The sequence below is a fragment of the Electrophorus electricus genome, chromosome 10, assembly GCF_013358815.1.
Source record: "Electrophorus electricus isolate fEleEle1 chromosome 10, fEleEle1.pri, whole genome shotgun sequence".
In the NCBI taxonomy this organism is placed as follows: domain Eukaryota; kingdom Metazoa; phylum Chordata; class Actinopteri; order Gymnotiformes; family Gymnotidae; genus Electrophorus; species Electrophorus electricus.
The window spans coordinates 12,224,744-12,231,841 of NC_049544.1; positions in this window are offsets into that span (position 1 = coordinate 12,224,744).

Consider the following 7,098-nt stretch of genomic DNA (forward strand, 5'->3'; position numbering starts at 1 on the left):
TGCAGCCTAAAGCAGCGTTTCCATGTATTTTTTGCTCTGCTGAGTACTTCAACAGATGTCTTTTTGTCTTGTTTGTTTCTAATCGTTTTAGCAGCGGAATTTAAAGTGCCTGGGTTTATCAAGGGCTGAGATCAAAGAACAGCCAGGCTTGTCTTTGCCGCTCTCCCCACCTTGTGCCTCAGTAGTTTGACATTGCAGTGACTTCTAACAGTACATTTATACTTGATCCCCTACTGTTCTCTTGAAGGCCTGTACACACACACACACCCACACACACACACACACACACACACACACACACACACACACACATACACACCCACACACACACACACACACACACACACACACACACACACACACATACACACACACACACACATATATATATATATAAATGTATATGTATATATGTGTATGTATGTTTGTCTGTGTCTGTGTAATTTTTTTTGTTTTGTGGTCTGCTCTCAGTTTCTATCAGACAGGTTTAGCCTAGCCTCACTTTTATCCATTATCTGTTATTCTGTTTGCATCAGTACAAATTACATTAAAGAAGGGGAAACATTAAAGTTCTCCAAGAGCAGTTCTCCACCCCTGCATTTCACAAACACTTATGTTTATAATTTTCTCCACAAGCTATATACTCCATGGACTGTGGCAAATACCATGCAGTGTGGTGATTCCTCTCGCATTCTTTTGGGCAGTGCCAGTGTGAGGAGAAATGAACTGTGTGCAGTGGGAGGCTCATTCGCAGAACCCCACGCATGCAGCACATGGCCCGTTCTCACTGCACTAAATCTGCACACTGGAAACCAGCCTCTCCCCACATTAACTATAAGAAGTGTTTCAGTGAAACTGAGGCTGGCCCAGGTGACGAGCCTCACAAAGCTGAGTCGGATTGCGTTCAGCACTGCCAAATGAACTGTTTTTGTTCTGTCCACACCCATTTCAGATGGGAACTTCCCTAATTGACTCTGACTTAATTCCTAGTCTGTAGCTGTCTTCAGCAGCAGCAGTGTGGACTGTTGTGATTGGAAACAGTGATTCATTCCAACGAGAATGTTTATCTTGGCGACGTGCCACGCCAGGGCATGTCACCCTGTAAAAGTGTAATGTCAACATGTGCACAGTCATTGTCCAGTTAAACGCTGTTCTCTATCATCCAGTACAATGCATTGAATGTTTAAGGCTTGCAGCATTGTTTATAGCTGTTAACACACGCTGCGTGCCTTGGCCGTGTTTAGACAGTTGAGACAAATGCAGATTTGCTTTTTGACTTGATCGCGACTATGCTGTCAGCATATGATCATTTGTCCTTTCTGACTGTTTGAAATTGCTGCATTGTCATATGAACAGGGCAAAATTGGGAAATGAAACAACAGGCTAGACATGGCTTCAGAAAAGTCAAACTTTCACTATGTGTCAGATATGGGAACATAAAACCTAATTTGATAGGCACCAACACAATTCCGGAAGGGAGTTGTAGCAGATATCAGGGTGTATCACCTGCAGTGTTTATGAGGAACATGTTGGATAAGGTATCTATCAAGGGTCTCAGTGCCTGCAGGAATTTGTTAGAAACCTGTTCAACAACACTATTAATTTATCCTCCTTGACAAATAAAAAAGAACATAATTAGTGCATTGAGGTAATACAGTACAGTACATGGCCCCTAGACAGCATGGCCTTTGATGGATGTTTCTGCAGCAGCGGGGGCTAATTCCAGTCCTATGGGAAAGGCCCCACACACCGTTTATGTGTGATTTCTCACATGTACTGAGTACTGATCATATGAATCAGACAAAGCAAAGAAAAGAAAAATAAATCAACTCTGTAGTCGTCCAGGAATCTAGAATCTATGATACAGTATACCTGTGTCACTCTGGGTCTGTTCTATGAGTGTGCTTGTGTGCGTGAGCTTGAGCTTTGCTTTACTCTCTTTGTAGAGACCAAATGTTCTCACAATAATAGCTAGCCATTAAAAAGGTCTTATGTTGTCAGGACATTTTGTCAACTCCCTCTAGGGACAATTTTTTGAATTTTGAAAAAAAAAACAAAAACAAAAACACATGAAATACAGCTTTCACTTTTAAAAATATGTAGAATGAAAACATGGCTGTTTTTAGCCTTGCTTTGCCAAGCCAGGGCTAATGAACTGTGGACTCTCTCTTTTCCTAAGCTTTTATGCAGTCTTGAATCACTCTAACCTTATTTGTTGTAAGGTCCTATTGAAATCTTTCCCCAGAGTTAACCTCGTCCTCATCCTCAGCTGGCAGTCTAAGCAGGGGTCTTCCTGTCCACGCTGGCCTGTGTGTGGACATTGTCCATTTAGTTACTGAGTGAGAAGCATTGTGTTTCGTTGGCCCTTTGGGCATTCCACGGTGCCTTTGGGATGACATCACTGAGGTCTAAGGCCATGTTTCCCAGCTTAGCCGCATCATTATATGGAAGTGAGAGTGTTTTACTCTGCCATAGTGGAATAAAATCTGTGGTATTTTAACAACTAGACAAAAGTAACAAACCAAAAGAAAAACAATGAAAGCAGCATTTCACTAGAAGTCTGTCTTTTGACTGCTTATTGGTTTGTTTTCCAATCACATAATTCAATTCTTCATTCAAAAAAACTACCTCACCATATGTTAATGATGAACCTTATCTCACGTTTTACTATTCCATTGAGAGTAATGTTCGTAATGAGGTCAGGCTTATATTTCAGCACAGAAGTAATTCGCTTAATTCCGGTGGGCACTAACAGAGTTCCCCTCCAGGCTTTTACTGTACAAATGACATCTGTGTGTGTGTTCTCACTACACACAGGCACACCATCCCAGCAAAAGACTTATCAGCTGTTGTTCGTCTTGGGCAGAGATTGGAGACCCCTCCTCCCTCACACACAGCAGATAAGGAAGGCTGACTGAGGGTTCAGCAGCACTAAATCATTATGGTGTAATAGCTGTCAGTGGCTGCTGTGGGTGGAGGCCCGTACTGCTGGGCCCGAGGTTATTGGATCCTCGCCTTCCTGGAGGGATTTCCTGTCCCATGGCCCCACTGCTTGCTTCCAGTCTGCTGCTGCTGCTTAGTGCGCTGGGGAGAGATAGGTCATGCCTCTTCCGGACCTGGGAGAGAAGCTCAGGCCAGTGACATCTGAACGATGGCCGGGAATGTCCTGTAGCACACACATGCCCCACAGCCGAGCTGCCTCTGGGTTCTCTAGCAGTTTTCGGAACATTTTTCCAATCCCAAGGCGAAGCGTCTCTTTTGTCATAGCAGTCATTTGGTTTTTGTGCAGAAGAACAGAAAAGCTTTTGAAAACCATGTACTTCATTCAGACCACATTTTTCGAAGCTTGTATTTTAAATCATAAACACTAAATCCTGCACTCCCCTCCAGCAAGGGTCTTGCATCTCCAACCATCGTCAGCAGGGCCTCTAATTAGCCCCTCTCTGGCTTTAGCCCTCTGCTTTCATCCTGTAATGACAGACCTGGTCTTCATTATGGATCCTCAGCCACTGCCAGAACCCCAAAACCACGCAAGCTGCATCTTCCCCCTTATCAGAGCTTCCTCTCAGGCTGTGGGGTTTACCCCAGTAATACGCTACACTCTCTCTGTCTCCACCCTGGAAGCAGTGTTTCCAGCAAGCCTGTGCGCTCTACCGCACCTAAACACAGCTCCCTTCAGGACAGAAGAGCAAAAAATCTGCAATACAGAATACAGTTTGTGGTGGTCACCAAAGGAATGCTGCTGAGAGAAACTATGGCTTATGTCTTGCCTAGAGGTCAGTGTGAATAAGAAATAACAAATTACTATACAGCTACTCTTTTAAGCAGCTCCTGTCTAATAGACACACCAAGTGCTCCCTAAAGATGGTGTTTGTCATAGTGCACCAGGGACACATCCACTGTCTCACACACACACACACACACACACACACACTTGCCTTGCTCCCAATCACCTGATTATTGACTGCTTGCACCTGTGCCTTGTTTGCCTTCTTTGTACGTTTATTTAAAGCTCCCAGGTGCACTTCTCATAACTGAGTGTGAGGGATGCCCTGAGTGAAAGTGCTACTCTGCTGCGGTGCTACACCTGGAGAACTACTGCCAGCATTACTGCATTTTTCCCTTCTATTTCTGCTTTGGTCTTTTTTTTTGGTTTTTTGCAGCGGAGAATAATGACACTCCATTCTTGCCCTCGCATCTCGCTCCCTCTCTTCTGATGTCACAGTGCTGAAGACCTCAGGGATGGGTGGGGTTAGCCATTACTACACCATGCACTTAGGGCCCCATACAAACCCTTTCAGCTGGATTTGAACATATACAGCAGATCCTTACTGCCATATTTGCCACAGTGAGGCAGCTGGTCCTGCTCTACATATGCTCTGGGAGTTCCCCACTATCAATAGCCCTTGGTCAGATACTGCAGCTGTGAGGGCATGAATGCCTGGCTCCCTGCTTCACCCACTCTCCCCCTTTTAAGCGTTGACTACACCCCTCTGCCTCCTGCCACAGAACCCTGATAATGAAGCTGTAAGGCTTAAAAGTGTTCGATTGCTCTTTTGTTAAATGATGCTATGCTTAATAATAAGAGACAACTTGTAAAGATTATGTTGAAGTCCATCATTAACTACAGTAATTTGGCAGACGACAGAACTGTTTACTATCTCAGTTTAGACACCTCCTGATTGTTACTACTGCACTTTGTTTTGATAACATTGACTGCATTTGTTTTAAAGATTCAGCATATATATATATATATATATATATATATATATATATATATATATATATATATACACACAAACAAAATCTTACTCTCAAAAAGCTCATTATGTAGATTTTATTAATGTTGTTGAATTTACTAAAATCTCCTTTTTTTAATTATGAGAATATTATGATAGATTAGTATTTTATTACCCAAAAGTCAGATGTTGAAATTAATGTATTCAGATGTCAGATGTTGAAATTAATGTATTCTCAATTTAACATTTAGTAAAGCTGTGCTTTCCTGTATAAAAAAAAGGATTTAATCTCAGTTTAAATGATTTAATCTAGACTGAACTAGATTCTGTAGTACGTAGTGTGGCCAGTGGATTAAAAAACAGTCTACAGTCATATGTCTGCAGTGTACTGTAGAAAGTAGTTTAGGTAGAGACGTAAGTGATGGTGATTTCCTGCACCAATTCAGAAGCTGGAAGGCCTTTCTTCACCACATTGACCACTGCTCTGCACACTTCTGCACACTGTGAACGGTTTGGTAAAGTCTGTTTCTCACACAGCAGGGCTCCTTGGCACAGACTGGGACTGAAGGATGAGACCGAATCACCATTGTTAGCTGGTGGAGAAATAATCTCACTTATATATGGAGGTGAAGTAGATAATAACTGGAGCATGCAAATGACCCTGACCTGCTTTGGAGCACAGTTGCCAGTTGTCAACACAGAAAAAATGGATACAGGCCTCACACTGAATAATGGTACTTCCCCACTAATTACTGACTAAAACAGTACATTTTATCCCAGTCATTTGTATTTGCTGAGTAATATCTGGCTCACGTAGCCTCCCAGCTCTATGAATAAGACTGCCTGAATATACTTCACATGCAAAGTGATTTATAACTGGTGTAAGTGTTGACATAAATTTAATATGCTTCAACAACCTAATTTTTTAATCCCATTTTAGGCCCTGTAGATGTTCAATGTATCTAAATGTGTTTTCTTCTACTTGTCAGGAAGCATTTTGCATCTTTAATTTGTGATTGGTTATACAGTGGGAAAACCTCAGTGTTGACTGTGTTAACTAAGCTTCAGCAGTGTAGCTAGAAATGACACAACTTTTGAGTAAATGTTGCTGTTTGCTCTCCTTTGATCATGCCACTTTGTACAACCAGAAAAGATTCTGAGTACTACACAAAGCTACTCTCTGTAATTGACTCTGTGTGTGTGTGTGTGTGTGTGTGTGTGTGTGTGTGTGTGTGTGTGTGTGTGTGTGTGTGTGTGTGTGTGTGTGTGTGTGTGTGCGTGCTTTGTTAGTCACTGCGTGTACTTCATTATTTTGTTAGCATTCTCTTTGCCTAGCTCTGTAGTGAAAATGCTGACATTCTCTGAGTAAACTGCTGTTTCTCCAACTTCTGCCAGCAGGCTGCTAGATATCCAACAATTCTTTTGTAGGGTGGAGCCTACAAATGTAAAAATACATGTCTCTTTCTGTAATATGGTTTCCTCCATGCAGTTGGGCGTTTCTTGGTACCTTCTGTGCCTAATATAAAATCTATTTTGTATGGATAGAAATGCAAGGTATACTTTTTGAACTTTGGAAACTATTTTGTTGTCGGAGCTGATGAAAGAATATCTAATTTTGCAAAATGTTACAGGAACATACATATTCTGCTGGATATTGCTACCTCTATGTGGGCCTTCAACATTCTTATCATCTCTGCTAGGGGAGACTGCACATTAAATAATTAGGTAATAATTTAGTGACAAAGGCATTTGCCTTTTACCCCTTTGCAGAACTATAGTACTGTACCTGCTGTTTACATGTATCCCTTTTTTGAACACCAAAAGCATTTGGACAATTGCCTCTGCAGGCTTTTTCTATTAAGCAAGCAAGTTTAGGGGGGTTTATCTGTGGTTGTGGTATATTCATGGGAAAGACAACTATGTGCTCAGTGAAGTGTGATGCAAAGCAAAGGGGGCAATCACAGAAGTGAAAAAAATCTTAATAAGTCAAGAAGATAAAAGCTACTATACATAATAATATACAAAATGTATAATAAATGTATACATTTATAATTACAATAAATAATAATTATTAGAAGTTTATTATTACATAAATGTTTATTATTCCTTCCAAAGTGTGAAACTACATTTTAAAACCACTGCATACAAAAAAAGATTTTGTTCTGTTTAAAAAGAAATTATGCAATACTGCTATAAATTAAAATGTAAAAAAAACCAACCAAACAAAAAAAAACCCCACTAATGATCTATTCATTGGGCTGAATGGTTTTCACAAGCTACCTAGCTGCTATGAGTTGATCTGTTTTCACACTACCATGTTGGGGCTTTTCATTTTGTTTAAAATGTGTCAGGAAAGTCA